At 40.5% G+C, this 19,010-nt stretch overlaps 1 protein-coding gene across 9 annotated transcripts in view; it reads left to right on the plus strand.

The window, feature by feature from the left end:
• The window catches only part of LOC141576289 (trafficking protein particle complex subunit 9-like), a 145,079-nt gene that overhangs the window by 42,646 nt on the left and 83,423 nt on the right, over positions 1 to 19,010 (plus strand). For 8 of the 9 annotated variants that reach the window (XM_074359081.1, XM_074359085.1, XM_074359087.1 and 5 more), the window contains 2 exons: positions 11,110 to 11,295; positions 13,780 to 14,004. The gene's annotated coding sequence lies outside the window, so the exon portion shown is untranslated. The remainder of the gene's footprint in view (positions 1 to 11,109; positions 11,296 to 13,779; positions 14,005 to 19,010) is intronic. The other variant, XM_074359084.1, reaches the window with a different exon arrangement.

Below are 19,010 nucleotides of genomic sequence, written 5' to 3' on the forward strand. Positions count from 1 at the left end.
GGAAGACTATTTTGCAAGACACTTACATTACCTACTGTTGGAAAAATGCAGAAGTGACTTTTATGAATATAGGCCTAGTACAGATCTGTTGGCATTTGACATAGTGCAAGACATGAGGACTAGGAGAGCTTTGCTGCTGATTGCAAGGAGGACAGATCCCAGGTCTCAGTCTCCCCTCCTGTAAAATGAAGGGGCTGGACTGGATTCTTTCCTCTTTTAAGATGAGTTTCCATATGCCGTTGTCTTTTGTTTATATTCAGGAGTATTATCAATTTCAGATTAAATGCTGAATACCACTCCCTTCCCCGAAGCAGAATTCAGTATATGCTAGATAAGCTTTCAGTTATCTGATTCTTCTTTCTTTCTTTTTTTAAATTTTATTTTATTGAATTATAGTCAGTTTACAATGTTGTGTCCAATTCCAGTGTAGAGCACAATTTTTCACTTATACATGAGCATGCATATATTCGTTGTCACCTTGTTCTTCACTGTGAGCTACCACAAGATCTTGTATATATTTTCTTGTGCTATACAATATAATCTTTTTTATCTATTCTATATATACCTGTCAGTATCTACAAATTTCAAACTCCCCGTCGGTCCCGTCCCACCCCCTTCCTCCCTGGCAACCACAAGTTTGTATTCTATGTCTATGACTCTGTTTCTGTTTTGTATTTATGTTCATTTGTTCCTTTCTTTTCTTTTTTAGATTCCACATATGAGTGATCTCATATGATATTTTTCTTTCTTTCTCTGGCTTACTTCACTTAGAATGACATACTCCAGGGACATCCATGTTGCCACAAATGGCATTGTGTTGTCATTTTTATGGCTGAATAGTATTCCATTGTATAAATATACCACCTCTTCTTTATCCAGTCATCTGTCAATGGATATTTAGACTGTTTCCATGTCTTGGTTATTGTAAATAGTGCTGCTATGAACATTGGGGTGCAGGTGTCATTTTGAAGCAGGATTCCGTCTGGATATATGCCCAGGAGTGGGATTCCTGGGTCATAGGAAGTCTATTCCTAGTCTTTTCAGGAGTCTCAATACTGTTTTCCACAGTGGCTGCACCAAACTGCATTCCCACCACAGTGCAGGAGGGTACCCTTTTCCCAACCGCCTCTCCAGCCTTTGTCATTTGTGGACTTTTGAATGATGCCCATTCTGACAGGTGTGAGGTGATACTTCATTGTAGTTTTGATTTGCATTTCTCTGATAATTACTTATACTGAGCATTTTTTTCCTATGCTTATTGATCATTCATATGTCTTCATTGGAGAATTGCTTGTTTAGGTCTTCTGCCCATTTTTGGATTGGGTTGTTGTTTTTTTCTTACTAAGTCATATGAGCTGCTTGTATATTCTGGAGATCAAGCCTTTGTCAATTTCATCTTTTGCAAACATTTTTTTTCCCTTTCTGTAGGTTGTCATTTTGTTTTACTTATGGATTCCTTTGCTGTGCAAAGCCTGTAAAATTAATTAGGTCCCATTTGTTTATTCTTGCTTTTATTTCTATTGCTTGGGTAGACTGCCCTAGGAGAACATTTTTGAGATGTATGTGAGATAATGTTTTGCCTATGTTTACTTCTACGAGGTTTACTGTATCTTCTCTCATGTTGAAGTCTTTAATCCATTTTGAGTTTATTTGATTCTCGTTTCTGATCCTACAGGCAATTTTTTTGTTGCATCTTTCCCGGCAACCTGGAAATGCTTTTTAGCCATAGGTGGCGCTGTTGCACCTTACAGTCTTAATTTTCCTGTTTGTAAAAGAAGGCTTAAACAACGTTATTTTATTTTGATTTCTTTGCTTAATGCTTCAGGATAGCACAGTGTCCATTGTGTCTATCTACCTGGAAAAATTATTCTACTTAGATCTTAATTTTATTCTGTCATCTCACTGTGAACATTTCAGACTTGCTTTGCAAACAATGGCAAAATCGGACTTTTCTTCCAGTGTTAGAAACCAGTGAGCCGGGATTTTATTAAACAGCTAGAAGCGGCCTCTGGAGCACCTTAAAGCTGAAAAGTGTACTGAGTTCCCTGAGTATTGACCCCACCGCTGTGTGTTAATTGGTGGGAGGTGATTTGGTACATATAGGAAGGGGTGTAGCTTTTTGACTTGGGTTTGCATGCATGCGCTGCCACTGAGCCACGTGAACCCGAGTCAGTTCGTTGTGAGTTTTTCCCTCGTCTGTGTGATGGGGACGCTCATATCTGCTTTGTAGAATTGTGAGAATTAGAAATTATGTAAAGTGTTTAGCACCGTGGGTATCTCAAGAGGGCTCATAAACTTTAGCTCCTGCTTTGTATGAAGGCATCATTTTATAGTCTTTGGCAATTTCTAAGAAATACCAAAATAAGAAAGCTGGTTTTATGATGAAAGACATTTGAAGAGGTTCCATAGTTCCTATACTCATAATTTAGCATCAGCAGAGTCAGGACCATTACACAGTCACCCTGAACCAACGTTAAGCCACAGAATCTTTTGTTAATTAGTATACGTTGGGGCTTAAGGGGATCCAATAGTTATACACATGTTTTCTCCAGCAGCCAACTGAGAGATGACACAGAAAAGCAGGCAGGCGATTAACATCTCCTTTATTACTGAGGAAGCCATGTTCTCCATGAACTTCAGGGCTGTGGGAAAATGGGTGTCATGGTACTGTGTCCCAGAACTAGAGACTCACCCTGTCCCAGGTAGCTCTGGGCCACAGCGAGCCTTCCCTTGAGAGGATCTGCCCCATCATGCATAGGGCTGTCCTGCCATGGAGCTGAGCATCCCGGGTGCTTCCCGAGAGTGGCTAGCATAGAAAGAAAAGAAGGTTTTCACATGCCCTGCTTGTCTCCCGGATTCACAGCTCACTCTGTTAGTGTGACAAGGGCTAGCTGTGGACCAGTGGTCAGGGGTGTGAAGGGAGAAGCACTCTCCGTGGCCCAGAGGAGTGGGGAGGAGGCATCCCCTCCCGCAGTTTAAACAGGTGGTGGGATGGAAGAGAAGGGTGCTCCCCAAGTTTATAAAAGGAGAAATAAGGATTTCTTTGGGACTTAGTCTAGCCAGGAAACACTGACGATGATTAGAAGGGAGACTTGTAAATCACTTTAATATTAAGTTAATATTTGTTGAGCACCAAAAGTATGCTAGATTCTTTTCTGAGCATTTTATAGAAAGGAATCCTTCAATCTTCACAACAAGCGAGTAAAGAAGGATTGTTATCCCAGTTTTACAGTGTGGAAATTGAGGCACACAGAGGGTAAGTAAGTTGGCCAAAGTCACAGAGCTAGTAAGTGGCAGAGCTGTGATTTAAACCCTGGCTGTCTGGTTTCCAGGCTCCCAGAGATGGGCTGTGAGTGTTTAGAGGTATCTGCATGCCTGGGTCTCTGTAACTCTGTACATCAGTTACCCCAGAAAAGACAGGGGAAGGAGAGTTACACAGGTGCTCACAGTTGTGTCTCAGCCACTGTCCAGGAGAGTGCACCATGATTAACGTTGTTTTCCAGGCAGCATGTCTGTTCGTATAACTTTGAGTTAATCTAGAAGCCCTCCCTGCATTGCTTCTATTCATGCTTGCCATATGACCAACTGCCCGTGATTGGGCTGTTGAGGAGATAATGTACTGATGGTTGAACTCTGATATTTCAGTCTGGTACATAGTTTCATGTCTGCTGTTACATTAATATGTTAAACGTCTAGTTTTCTTGCATCAGTTTGGTTAATGTGAGACCAGTCCATTGGAGCCCAGGGATGCTGATGGTATAATTTCTGAGCACGTTGTGGCACTTCTACCCATGCAGACCTGGCTGGAGAATGTCCCCCTTCCTCACTAATTTCTCCCGATAGCAGCGTCCTCTCCCAGCCCTGCACGTGAGCCCGGGAGCTCTCTGAGTTGGCCAGACAGTCAGAGGCAAACTCTAAAAATCAGAAAAATGATGAAGTACCTGGAAGTGCGTTTAATAGATGAAAAGGGCTTCCAGGTAGTCCGATGGACTCTTTGAGGCCGTTTGTTGAAAAGCTGTCCACTGTTTGTGGTTAAGCTACTTCTTTGCCATTGAAAAGTCTGGATTAGATGAAGGGATTTTAAAAAGCAGAAAGGAGTGATTTCATGTGGTCCAACCACACGGGTGAGAAGGGATGGGTGACCGCCTGTGTGAGGCATAGGCAGAGTCTTACAAGCTTCATAAAACAGCTTTAAAAGCTCTGCCCTCTGAGTGCACTTCATTTGGGGTCTAGTTCATCACTGGTCATGCTGAGAGGGCAAATAATTGATGATGGCAGAAAGGACACGGAGGCATCAAAAAGGTCTCAGTCATGTTCCCTGTTTAAAGGATGTGGCACAGTGTAATATATTTCAGCTGGTTATTCACTGAACAGTTTTGAGTGTTTTCTGGGACTCCACAGTCCCCCAAGTTTCCATGCATCTAAGGGTCCCCTCAGTGCAGCTCTGTCAACGCTTGTCGTGGGGTGACATGTTGTCACAGGGAGCAGGACGGTGAGTGTCCCCGGCTCCTCCGAGCTCCGTCTCCTCATCTGCAGTGCCGGGTTTCTCATCCCTGTCTACTTTGTAGGGTTGCTGAGAATCACACGTGATGGCTGTCAGGTGTGATTTGTGGTTGTCCATGTGTTTGGCATATAGTCAGTATTTGATGGAAACACTTTTTTTTTATTATTATACCTGCGGCTCCTCGATTGCAGTGGTTTTTAGTCTGCATTTTTTTATAACTTTATTCTTATATATAAATAAGCACTTATTTATATTTATTTTATGGATGCACTGGGGATTGAAGCCAGCACATTATGCATGCTAAGCAGGTGCTCTACAACTGAGTAATACCCATCCTCCTTGTCTGCACTTAAAAATAAACATTGCAATACACAAAATAGTTCTTAAACAACATCATGGGACCTAGTCTCTGTATAGACAATTGAACACGAATGCTATTTCAATAAGAATATATGTTGGGACATACATTTCTGAATCTGTTAATGTGCTTAAAAACGATCATAGCTAGCGATAAACACGAGTCTTGGATCCGGTACTTCTTAGGGTCTGTTCTGCCATCATGGGAAATTACATTCTACAGAGAAGGCTAATTGGGTCTCGTTGATATTTGGATGGCATAGCAGAAGATCTAGGCTTTCAAAAGCTGTCCGTTTTATATTTTAAACTAACTACAAAGTTATCTTCTAGAAGTTGGTAGTCCTAAGCTTCTGAAGTGCCCAGTAATTCAGTATGTATGTGTCTGTGTCTTTGTCTGAGTGAATGTGTGTGTGTGATTTCAGGAAGGTAGAAATAAGTTCCATATAGACTTCTGATACATTTCTCCTCCAGTTTAAGTTGTAGGCATATATTTACACAAATAAAATGATATTCTTTTGTCATTTGGCACATTGGTGGGAATACGAGGTTCTCAAACTTGTTTCAGAAGGGTTGGGGAGCATGAGCTTAGAAAATGGGAGGAGAAAGAGGCAGGGAGGCACTTCACACTTTGTGCAGGATATGAGAAACAGTAGTTTTTCTTTTTTTCTTCAAAAGCAAACTGGCACTGAATTGTAACATGCTATTACCCAGAATTGCTTTTCTGATCAGATACAAATGCCTCCGATTTTTCAAGGCAACATGAATGATGAACTGTGTTTTAGCAGTTATCTTTAAAAGTAGATTTATTTTTCAAGTAAAAGGCTATAGCCTGTTTTTCTTCCAGTGGTACAAGAAGTTCTCATGGATCCAGGTAGATGATCGATTGCTTAGTTTGTTTGGGTTTTCTTTTTTTTAGGTGCTTGTTTCATTGTGGTGTGAATGAATGTTTAAAATTTCTGGATTTTGATCTTTAGAACATGCTGACTTATCAGAACTGTTAAAAACCTGATTGTTCTTTGGTCCTCGTTTGATGGGGCACCCTATTGATTTCTGTTGTCTGTTAAAGAGGGAAATTCTTCCTCTAGCCTGCAGATCATTAAGTGAATGGTTTGCATTGTGCCTTTAAAATTCATTGAATGCATTGAGCATGTCTGTCCAGTGAATTTTTAATTGACTCATAGTAATGACTTTGATTTGGTTCTGTGGCTTTTACTCCTCTCCACAAGAATTTGAATTCTCTGTTTCATTTTCTATACGTGTTCTTCACAGGGGAAGAAATTTTGCTTTTTTTAAAGAGGTGGATTTTCCTATCCCCTCTGAATGCCTTCTGTAATTACTACAGCAAAAATCTGTTATTGCAGTGCATAATTATTAAATAAACAATTTTTTGGCTTAATCAGAAACAATGACAAAGAGTGATAATAAAAGATACGAAAACCTTCCTTCCTTCGAAGAATAGAAATCAGGTGGTCAGGCTCACGCATGCTTTGTGCCTGACACACTCTCTTGTCATTGTGTATCATGATTCGGAGATGGAATTGTTTCAGGTTTGTAGATTTTTGTTTTAAAATTTGTGTTGAATTCTTTCTCCAGGATGATGTTTCCTGTTGGGTTTGTGGAAAGTGTAGAAGAAGGGAAACAAATGCTTTGTTTTGTTTTCAGGAGGCCTGAGTTGCTGATGAGAAAATAGTTGAGGGTGGGCTGAGGAACACAGAGACACTCCCTCTCCTCCCGGCTGATATCGATGAACAATGAAATCAATTAGGTGTATCGATATTTGACCAATAGAATTCAACGAGCCCAAACTGGCTAGTTATGCCCAATGGAATGTACTGAATACACCTGCAGAGTTAGGTGCTTTACCAAGTAGAAGCAGCTTAGAGCAATCAGAAAAATCAGTCCTGTGATGAGATATAAAAAGAATATAATATCTTTTATTTCTGAAGCTTTTCTACGTTAAGTTGTGTAGAGCTAAAATTAAGTTTCACGCACCAGGAGTTAAGAGTGTGAGTGGTTCTGTGGGATCGTTATTCAGGGAGGTGTCTAGATCCTGCTAGAGTGGCTGAAGCTGGCAGGAAAAGACCCAGAGCCAGGATTTGTCATCCCAGGGTGTTCTCCATAATGGTTCTATGTGGGAGCCCATGATTGGGTTAACAAATTATAACAGACCACAGCCGCCTGTCAACTTTAAGAAGAAAAAACGGTGCTTAGTAACTGCTTTGCAAGCAGGGGCCTGTGCATCCTCACTCCTGTCTTCTTGCCTTAAAAAGCAGAGACAATGTTTGCTTGCATAGTTGAGGTTTTAGATAGCACTCTGCTCATTGCAAAGCAAGGACCCAGGCCCTCAGCTATAAACGCTGGGCTTGTGTGCTGTTAGATAGTCTATTATCCCCAAAACAAGGACCTGGCTGGTCTGCTGGTCTGCTTTGTAATTCACATATCTAAAAAATGTATCTTGTCCCCTCACCCCATGACTTCCCTAAAGATACACTAAGCCTTTGTACTCATTGTGTATTCTACAATCTCTATCTCATTCTGCCTTTCCCCAAGTTCCTGCTTACTATCACACACCTGTTATTGACTTTTTCCTTTGATTATACACAATAAATATGAGAGCATTTGACAGGCTCATGGAGTTGGCTCCCTACTCCCTTTCACTCTGTTAACTTTTTCCACAGAGTCTTGAGTAATTCATTCCATGTCGGTACGACTTCTGCCAGCCAGAACCCACAGCTCCAGGTGAGAAGGATGCAGGCTTTATCACTCCTAACCGAGGGAGAGACAGAAGAGTATTGTGATCTGCTCCCCCGTGGTCCCTTCCTGTCCCAGGGCCACTCCAGTTCACCTGCAGCCTTCTGGCCTCTGCTCACAGGGCCTCTGTCCCAGGACTGACCGCAGCCTATTCTTTCTTGTCAACATTTCCTGTGCCTTTCAGAAGTTGGTCTCTTCTCTGCAGTTCAACCCTGGCAGATATGATGGTGGTCAGTGTGCTGGTGGGCAGTCCCTTGGGGATTGCCAGGAGCCATGCTGATTCTCCTGAGTCTCTCATTCTGGGTTACAGAACTGTCGAGCATCGGAGGAAGCCCATTCACGTGAGGCCAGCACAGCATTGCATCACTTTCTTTTTATTTTTGAATTTTCAGTGTAGAAATTATTTGTAGCAAACTGTTCCAGATTTTCGGCCGCCTGCTTTCCTCACCACCTTTTCCTTGCTGGCTCTGGTGCTTGTTTTAAGAACCAGGTTTCTTCTCTGGTCATTTGTAGCAGCTGGGCTCGCCGAATCCTTGATCTGCATTTGAAGCAGATTGCTTCTTCGTGAAGTCAAACTGATTTCCCTTGTCTTTTCTGAATATTTCCTGTACACTCAGCAACTGTTTCAAGTGAAATGCTCTTGTCCAATTTCGGTTAACTCACATTTGCTGATCTGCTGCTTTCATGCTGCGAGCAGTTTCGTCTTCCTGTAATAAAAGTTAGCAATTTGTATTTACTATGGGAAGGCACTGCCCCAAGGTGCTTTTGTTCTTAACAGTTTTAATACAGCTCACCGATTAAAATGTACTGCGGTTTTTACTCTATGCCAAGAATTGTGCATCCCAATCAATCTTAGAACATTTTCATCCCCCCATCTGGAAGCCCCGTACCCATAAACAGTCATTCCCATCTTCCCCATCCTCCCCCAGCCCCAGGCAGCCACTCTTCTCTCTCTGTGGATTTGCCTGTGCTGGAGATTTCATGTAAATCGAGTCACTTCATGTAAATGGGACCGTGTATTGTGACTGAATTCTTTCACACTGAGTAACGTTTTCAATGTTTGTCCAAGTTTGTCCACGTTGTGGCCTGTCTCAGTACTCCTTGTTTGCTATTGCTGAATAATATTCCACTGTATGGCTGGGTCCCTCTGTTTACCCATTCATCACATGATAGATATTTGGGTTGTTTCTGCTTTTTGGCTGTGATGAATAATCTTGCCATAAACATTCCTGTAGGAATTTTTATGGGGACATTTGCTTTCAGTTCTCTTACGTGTGTCCCCAGGAAGAAGAATTGCTGGGTCATTCAGAAACCAAATGTTCAACTCTCTGAGGACCTGCCAGGCTGTTTTCCAAAGTGGCCACACTATGTTACATCCTCACCAGCAGCTGCTGTGAGCTCCGCTTCCTCTGTGTCCTCATTAGTGCATGTTACTCTTTTTTTGATTATAACCTATTGTAGTGAGTGTGAAGCAGTTTCTCCTAGTGGTCTTGACTTGGTTTCCTTTACAGCTAATAATATTGAACATCTTTTCATTGTGCTTATTGGCCATTTTTACATTTTCCTTTAAAAATATCTTTTTAGATCCTTTATTCATTTTTTAATTGACTTGCTTTTTACTGTTGAGTTGTTGGACCTTTTTTTTATCTTGGAAATACTAATTCCTTATCAGATAAATGATTTGAAAAAATTTTCTCCTGTGTGTTGTTTTTTCACTTTCTGGATGGTATCCTATGAAGCAAAGTTTTAAATTTTGATGAACTCCAATTTATCTCTGTTTTCTTTGTTCCTTGTGCTTTTGGGGTCATATTTAGGATATGAGGTATTTTATTTAAACTTTTATATATAAAATAACTGAATTCTTAGGACCGTTCTAGAAGATGGGTGCTGTTGTTGTCCCGAGTCTATGGATGAGGAGACTGAGATGCAGAAAATTTCCCTGAATATCAGTGTCACAGCTACCTAGTGGTGCTGTGGGCTTTCAGACCCTCTTGTTTGTCCCCAGCATCTGTGCTCTTCAACACCATGCTCTACTCCTTCCTGGAATCGTTAATGAAAGTCTTTCCTTCTTTGATTTCTTGTTAGTTTTTTTCTCATTGGGGACCTCATCTTCTCATTTTCCTTGCAGAGCTCAGTGTAGGTTAATTTTAGGTCTCATGTAGGCAGAAGCATTGCTACCAGTTAACTATTTTACTACTCACTTTGCAGTGATGGCTGTTGCTAATTGATCTAATCAAGTCATGCTTAAGTCTTTCCTGCTCATGACACTAAAAACAGAGTCATGACTTACAGAATGCTCAAAGAAGAAGGTACTTGATTGGTTTTAATTTGCTAACCAATCAAATTAAAACCCCAGTGTTGACATAGATTATAAGCCCTCCAGAATAGGGTCATTGTCTTCCTTGTGTTTCACTTATTTGGTCACAGTGTCTGGATAGTGCCTTGCTGTCCAGCAGTATTGTTAGGTTACAGTGCTTGTGAATCATTGTAAGGAAAGAATTTTGACAACAGACTGTGTTGTTCATTTCACAAGGGAAAAGATAATATAAAAATACTGCTCAGATCTATTTTAAAATTAAGCTTGGAATTTTGAGGAGAGTTCGAGGAACCATACAAAGATATTTTTCACTGATTATAGATGTATCTTCGACACATTATGATTACATAGCAGACTAACTTATCAACTAGATTTGACAAGAGTGGTGTATTATTGATTATTTGTTTTAGTTGAAATATTCTACCTGGGATAAAGTATTCAGTGCCCATAAATGAACAAATGTAACTTTGTACTTCTAAGCAACATGGGAGCAGACTTCATACATTTATGTATAATATATGTGGGTGTGTGTTTTAAACTGTCTTTCAGTGTTTTTATAGATTTTCAGCAATGTTCTACCTTTAGAATTCTTCTAGGAAAATCACCCCCGTATCTAGTCCAGTTTGTACTGTGTATCCTGTCTTATGCATGTAATCCCACTGTCCCCTCAGTGAGGAATTTCCTCTCGTACTGAGTTAGTAGCAGAGCTACAGGGACTGGGATTTCTAGGCCTTTGCTCTCCATGGGTTTGCAGTTGGCTGTCAATCACGAATTTCCCTTTCTTGGGTTTTCAATGTTCAGTTAGAATTTTTGAAACTAACTATTAATATGTTGCACCAGGCTCCCTAGAAACTTGATGTGTTTGTGCATTCCAGTTTTCAATTTATGAAAAATGTAAATGCACTCTTGTTTTTAAGTAGACATTTTTCACTAGATATTTGTTTACCTCTTTATAGTTAATTTTTTTCCCCAATGAATGAATAGGTATGCATGTTTTAAAAGATACATTACTTTCTATTTTTCTTATTGTAACAGTTATATTATTGTAGAGAATTTACAAAATAAGGATAAACACAGTAAATAAGTTAAAAATGGCCTGTAATCTCCTCACCTGGGGATACAGGTGTAAGTTTTGAAATTGAGAATTACAAGTCCTCTCACGTTGTTCTACTTTTACAAGATCGCTTTGGTTACTGAGTCCCTCGAATTACCATATGAATTGTAGCAGCAGCTAGTCACTTTCTGCCGAGGAGCCCGCTGGGATTGTGATCGAGACCACATTGAATATACGGATCGCTCTGGGGGGCACTACCATTCCAAGAGCACTGTCTTCTGATCCAGGAATGTGCGTGGTGCGTCTGTCCAGGTATTTAGGTCTACTTTAATTTTTTTAACAATGCTTTCAGTTTACAGAGTATTATTTTACTTATTTTTTGCCTTTATACGGAGGACAATTGTGTAAGGCACTGTGATCAGAATTGTATTTGAGCCCCGTCCCTTGCTGCCGCCATGGTCTCTGCGCTCTTGCTTCACCCTCTGTACAATCTTGCACAAAATAGGACCTCAGTAACTCTCTCTTGAATGAATGATTATATGATTGTTGGATGATGCTTGAGAGTCCTTGTGATGATTTTCTTTTCCAACCTATCCGCACTTCTTAACTATGCCCTTTCTCTTGTTAAACTCCAGCCTGGGTTTCAGCCTGCCTGTGGCATTGATTTTCCCTGTCTGTAGACTCTTCCTTTCACTGGTTCATGATAATGTTACATGTGGGCTGAGGAAACTTGCTAGATGTCAAGAAAGAGCAAATCCATTGTATGCTAGTATTTTTAGAGTGTGGTAATCTTTTATCGATTGAAATTAAATCAGGCTAACCCCCTGAGCCCTCCCGTGAGCTCCTTTCGCCTTCCTACACGTGATACTGCTCTGGTTGCTGCATGTGCCCTTCCCCCAGCCTTGGTTTTGGAGTTGAGTAAGTCACCATCAGTGGAGCCCTCTCTAAAAGAAGAAGAGAACATTTGCTCCTTCTCCCTGGTTGGGGACTTGGATGAGATGAGGTACCAGATAAAGAATGGAGCCCCACCTCATTCTGACCCCCGCTCTTTCTGTTCCTTTCTCCAGGGGAAAAGAGTACAATTCAACAGTATAAAGATTGATTGTGAGCTAATGAGATAGACAAGATAACCGAACATTTATTAAATATCCTTTCATGCCAGAATCAAATGTATTATACACACAAAAAGCACATAAAGCACGGTAGTACTGTGGTTACAATCGTGGGTCCGAGTTCGAGTCCTGCTCTGGAGTGACTAGTCCTGTGAGATGGAGAACTGGTAGGTCGGCTTAGCCTCTCCCGGACTTGTTTTCTGTCCTGCAGAGACGGGGCTCGCTAGGCGTCCCCCCCCTGTAGAGGCACTGTGGAGTGTAAATGACGCACATGGGCAGCCCGAGTACAGCTGCTCGTTCCTCGTAAGTACGGGATAGCATAGCTTTTGCGGTGACGGCTTTATGACCGCCCCGTGTAGACTCTCAGTGCTCCAAAGGGATGCCTTGTGGTTTGGAGGTGGGATTCTCAATTCTGTAAATACCCAAGGATTGTGTTATTGGGCCCTTTCTGACTTGAATCTATTCTTTAGAAAGTACATATTTTAGATTTTTTTTCAAGCATGCATGATTTTTTCTTTTAATATTTATACTTCTACCCTCTCATGTCTTGGTGTGATATTTCATATAATGTAGGAAACAATCCTAAGCCACCTGCCTCTTCACAATTCTCCGTGGTGGTTTTCCTTCCTGACTAGAAGAGGATTTTGCATAGGAAATTTACTTTGTTCCCCTTTTCTTGGAGTCTCTCTGTCTGTCTGCCCATCTCTCACCTGTCCAACTGTACATTTATCTACCCACTCATTCTTCTGACTTGTTCCAAGAAGCATTTTAGGCAGCTTACAGAAGAACAGATACCAAGAAAACAGGTGAGAAAATGGGGCCATGTTCAGACAGTGAGGCTAGGAGGCGAGCCTGTGTGTGGGTTGCAGGCGTGAGACACACGCGTCTGCCCTGTGACTTATAAGATCGACAGCAAGTGTGTGCCTGAGGCGCCCAGCAGACACAGGGAAACAGGGTTTGTGGGAGATTCTCACTGGCTGTGAAGTAAATAAGTGGCTTAGGAGAAGCCCAGCCTTTCCAGCTGCTAAGGCTTAGAAGAATATTTTGAGTGTCTTCCAAAATCAGAGTATTGCATCGTTTCATTTGTCATAGTTCTACGTGTCGTTGGTTACATTCTATACCTGGAAATTTCTCCAAAACTGCTTCCCACGTAAGTCCCATGGCTCGGGAATGGAGTGGTTCTGCTCATTGATGGCTGTTGGCCACAAACAGAAAAGGACAACCTCAAAGGAGACTGGGACTTTTCAGTCATGTTTTGTCAGTGCTGTTGACTTCAGAAAATGCTTTCACAGTTTCTCTCCATCTGAGGTGGCAGCGTGCTCTCTTACCAGCATCAGGAGCTCAGTGCCACTGCATGGTGGGTGCTGACTGAACTGCCGTCAAGACAGGTGAACTGGTCACTGCAGACGTGGTGATTTCACGTAGAGCATTTCATGTTCTTAAATAGAAATTTTCAACAGGAAGTAAATTCACTGAGTTAATTAACGTTTAATAAATATGATGCTTTTTGAAAAGACAATTATAGGCACATTATAAGCTGTGAAGGATTTAAAAACGGTTTCATTACTTAAATTTCAGGAGGGAAGATGCACAGTTTATGTTATTTATGCCTCTCTTTTAAAGTAACAAAGAAACAAGACAGAAAAGGCAGGGGATGATTTCTGTTCTTCCTCTCGGCTTGCAGGTGCCCTCACCTCCAGTGGCATCCATCCAGACACCAGCACTGACACTGGCCGTGCTCAGAACTGCCTCAGCCCTGAAGACACAACTGACAAATAGAAGGGGGCCACGCCCTGTTACAGCAGGTGCTCTCACTTTGTGGGTCCTTACGTAACTGCGCGGTGTTAATCAGGATAGCCCGTTCTACATTGTGTGACGCTGCTGCCGTGTCTCCTAGTTACTTGTTTCTGTAAGTACTCGTGTATTATTCTCCAATGTGCTTTACTACACATCTAAAAATGCTTTTTTCAGATGAAAAATAATGTGTATTTAATATAATAATTCTGAAAAAAGGGACAAAAGAGGCTATCCTGGTCCCACTACTTAGAGATAATAAATAGCACTTTAACATCTATTTTCTGTTCTTTTCGTCAGTGTGTATCACCTCTGTCATAAAAACCAGCGAGCACTCTGTGCCTGTTTACTGTGTGGAGACCTCCATTTTCCATTCGGCTTATTACGTGGTTTTCTACAATATTCTATCTCCCCTGGCATGATTTTTAATGACCAGTATAGCATTCTGCCTTGTGGATGCATCGTCCATTTTACTTCGGACTTAAATAAACTTTTAAATTCCAAGTATACTTAACTGAAATACTGAAAAGAAAACAGCGGTGGTACAGAAAGGCCCCTACCTCCCTTCCCCTTAATTCCTGAGAGTAAAAGCTGTTGACAATGTGGTGTATATATTTCATGACCTTTTTGCCTATGACATATATATATATATATATACACAAACACACACAAACACACACACACATAAATATGAGAAATTTATGTATATATGTGTGTGTATATGCTTTATTGAAAAATGAGACCATACTGTAAGTTTTTCTGCAGCTCACTTTATTCACTCAGGGGTGTATCATAGACGTCCTCCCACTGCAGACTCACCCGGTCCTTTCAGATAGAGTGGAGGGGTCTTCTGATGTGCAGGTGCGGTCTCTTGTGCAAGAACACCTTTGGTGGGAGAGTGCTGTGGACATGGCCCTGGACCACGCCGAAACGCCGGCTCCCTCAGGGCCCGCAGCTCGCCGTGATTTACCGCATCATTGTCTTGATGGTGGACACTTAGATTTTCTCCATTTTCCACTGTCAGAAAGGATGTTGCACTGGCATCATTCTTGTACAGACATTCCTGTGATCTTGTATGAGTATTCCTTTAGTTAAGGCTTCTGGAAATTTAGTCCCTGGATGTGACATTTACATTCATCACAGGCTCCTTTCAAGTGACTCTAGAAATTCCTTCTCCAGTGGGGAATGAAAAGATGTAGAATAACTTATGTAACCAATTCTCTATCACTGGATATGATTTCACTTCAGCTTTTCTACCCACCATTGTAAACAGTGCTGTGTAAATGCCCTGATGAGTACATCTTTTTGAGCTGATTTCTTTTTTTCTAAAGGAAACGATTCCTAGAAGTGGAGTTGAGTCAGTGTGTATGCACGTTTTTTAGAGTTTACATATTCATTGAAATGTCATCCTCCAAAAAGTTCGCTCACAGTTTGTTCTCCCACAGATGGACACTAGCTAGAATAACTTTTACAAATATTTGCCACTATGATGAGCAAAAGTGCTTTTTCAATATTTTAGCTTGCATTTGATTACCAGTGAGGTACTGAGCATTTTTCACTCATTAGCCATTTGACTTTTTAAAAATGAATGATCCCTTTTGTTCTTTGCACACAGTTAAGTGAGGGAGCTTCTTGTTGCTTTGTGACAGCTCTTTGTATGTTATGAACATTAACATCTTGTCTTCAGCAACACGTGTCACAGAGCTTTTTCTTGTCATTTCTTGCCTTTCATTTTGTTCAGTAGGTTATATATTTTCGTTGTGGCCCAAAATATTCTTAAGATAGTAAATGTCTTCCTTATGGGTTTTATATTTGGCATTATTCTTAGAAATACTTTCTTATAATGGAATAAATCTCTTCTGTAGGTTTTTTAATCTCTAAGATGGAGATGATAATACTACTTGTTATAGTGAGGGTAAGTTGAGTTAATATGAGCAAAGTGTTGTATTTACTGTTACTATTACTTTTTAATATTTATATCACTGTCTGTAATTTTTCTTGTGGTCATTATGACAGGAATAGAATTTATTCTTTCCAGGTGAGTCTCTGATTGTCCCAGGACAATTATTGAATTCATATTTTTCTCTTTGATTTGAAATCCCACAAAATACTTCTGTACCCTAGAGTCTATTTTTGAGCTCGTGGTTCCTTTCTGTCAATCTTCCTTACTTATTCCAACACCATATCTTACATATTGTAAAAATTTATTTAATAATTGACAGTCTGATTTGTTTTTGATTCTTTTCTTCCATCCCAAATTTTCTTAGCCAGTATTATCACTTTATTATTCCTGAAGAATTCAAAAATATTTTGCTCAAGTTAAAAAAAATCAGATAAGAGTTTTCATGGGATTTTTTACTAAGTTTTGAATTATTTTTAGGATAACCTATATCTTTACAAAACTGCTTTCCTCCATGCAATATGTTGATGTCTCTACATTTACACCTCTTATTTTACCCTTCAGCACAGTCCTGTAGATTTCTTCATTTAGAACATGGGCAAAATTTTTGAGTTTATCCCAGATTATTGTTTATGTTTTTGTTAATTTTGTAAGTGAGAATTGTTTGCTATTGTATTTTCTAACTGCTTAAAACTGACAATTAGAAAGGCAGATTCGGTTTGTAAATACTCACTTTGTAACTTGTCATTTAAAATTGGAAGTATTAAATACTTGCTCCAGAATCCTTTCTATTCTGTTTTTAAAAATTTGTTTCCAAGATTATCAAAATGGTCATAGCTAAGTAGTATAGGTGGGGAGAGAGATGGAGAGAGGTAGTGTGGCTCATGTGCAAACTGTGAGCAGTTTCATGGCTGCCTTTAGGCTGGAGAAGCTGCAGAAGAGCCCAGGTTAGACCAGGGGTGGCTTTGTATGCACTTGAAAGCCAGCTTTCTGGCCTTTATGGTGAAGCCTGGTGGGCGTGGCAGGTAGATGATCAAGGTCTGATGAAGGTCATTGGCTGCACAGAGTGCTGTGTCTGTGAGAACTGGAGACTATCACCATGGGAAACGCTTGGTGCCAGGAACACTGCAGGGGAGCTGGGGATCCTGTGTGTTAAGGATTTTCCTGTCCTGGGAGTGGGAAGTTCAGACTCTGCATTCAGATCTGAGTTTGAATTCATCCTCTCTTGTTTACTGGTCCTCTGACTTTTGTCAAGTTATATACCCTCTTTGAACTCCTGTTTTCTTGTCTCTCAAAACAGGAGAATTACAGCCTGCTGCTAGAGTGTTTGTTCAGGGTAAATGATTTGTGTCTATAAGATTCCATGTACAGTCACAAGCTCAGTGAGAAATAGGCTGTCGCTTCTTCTGCAACTCGGTGCTCGACAAGACATCGGGGGAAAGCCAGTCCCTAAATTGTATGTGACCCAAGTAGGAACAAAATTAATGTTTTGCCTTTCCCTAGCAGTGTTCTTACTCCTTTGCTTCATTTACCTCTTTCCTCCTTTCCTTTCCCCTCTTTCACCAAAAGAGCTTGAGTCTGTCTCAGAACACTAGATCCAAATTGTTTTAAAGGTTGGCTCATCCCCTTGAAATGACAGTGACATAAAAAATCTATTCACATCCCAGAATTAATTGTATTTGATTTATACACACACACACACACACACACACACACACACACACACACACACACACACACACATATCAGGCTACCTCCCACTTGCTGAGGGAGAAGGACCACTTTTTCTGAGTTTTCATTCACTGAGCATGAGAGCAAAGTCTCTTAAGCAGACTTTCTCCTGCTTCATGCATGGTATTTTATTGGATTTCTCTGTGGCCATAGAATTATTCTCCTATTAGAAGAGAGGAAGTGGAGACATAGACACTCTGCTGAGACATCTGTGTCATCATATTTGAGTTGGAAAGGACTTAAGACAGCATAGAGTCGTAACTTTTTATGGGTGAGGATCCATGATGGTGTAACTTGGACAAGAACCTGGGTCTTCTGCCATCGTGTCCACGTGGATGAAGAGGCAACTGGTTGGGGGATGGCAGGGATCCTTCTTGCTTGAGTTCCAGGGTCTTGCTAGTTTTCATTGCTCAGCTGCCTTTAGTTTATGTCCATGTGCCCTCTCATGGGAAGGTCACTCTGTCCTGATAGATTGAGTTTCTTATCAGCAAAAAGCTCTGGACCCACTCACATTTCCCAGAGTTTTTCTGCTGTCCTGCTGACACTTTATGTAAATGAGACCTAAGAAAACTACTGGATATAAAATCCTTATTTTTATCATTTGCCCTCGAGTTCCATAGGAATGATGTGCTGTTGCAGGCTGTCTAAGGCAAGATCTGAACAAAGATAGGGTGATAGGCTGTGCTGCTAGACCATCACAAGTGGAATGGGATTTCCACCTTATTTTTTAAAATCAGGCAGACGAGTTCAAATCTTGCCTTTACCAGTTACTAGCTTTGTGACCTTGAGGAAGAAAGTTTACTTTTTTGTGTCCAAATTTCTTTTCTGTAAATAAGTTCAGTGTTTATTTTAGGGTTTTTGTTTTAGAATTGAATGAGCTAATTCCCTCATTTATACCTAAAATAATGATCACGTGGTTCTATGCTGGTGCCTTGGTAGTTGATTACTAAGGGACTCGGCAATGAGAATGGGGGTGGGGGACCCCTGGATCATAGAGCTTATATTCCAGGATATGCTTGTAAAAGACTGGATGTGCAGTGGATTTTTAGTAAATGTCCATTCTTTTCCTAATCCCCATTGATTGTATATATATTTATACTAATATATGAACTTTTTTTGTTGCAATTTAAATTTCTTTGTAGTATTTAAAATATGTAGCTATAACAAAAATACGTGAAATAAAATGACTTGATTTTTATTTTCCTTTCAATAAGCAAAACAAAAGAAAATAGAAAAGAAAGAAACTTTTGAAGGACTAGAAATAATTTTAATTTCCATGGAATCAAGTCTCTATATTAAGTTTTTTGGTTTTGTTGTTAAACGGCATGTAAAATTAATAGGTTGCGACTTCAGTGTTGATAGCTAGGTGAGTTTCTTGTTATTGTTGTCTTTGATGAATTATTTGCACTAGATCATAAATGATGTGCATGCTACATATTGGAAATGAGGAAACAGTGGAGACATACTACCTCCAATGTATTTTGTTACCG

Source organism: Camelus bactrianus, chromosome X (assembly GCF_048773025.1).
Source record: "Camelus bactrianus isolate YW-2024 breed Bactrian camel chromosome X, ASM4877302v1, whole genome shotgun sequence".
NCBI lineage: Eukaryota > Metazoa > Chordata > Mammalia > Artiodactyla > Camelidae > Camelus > Camelus bactrianus.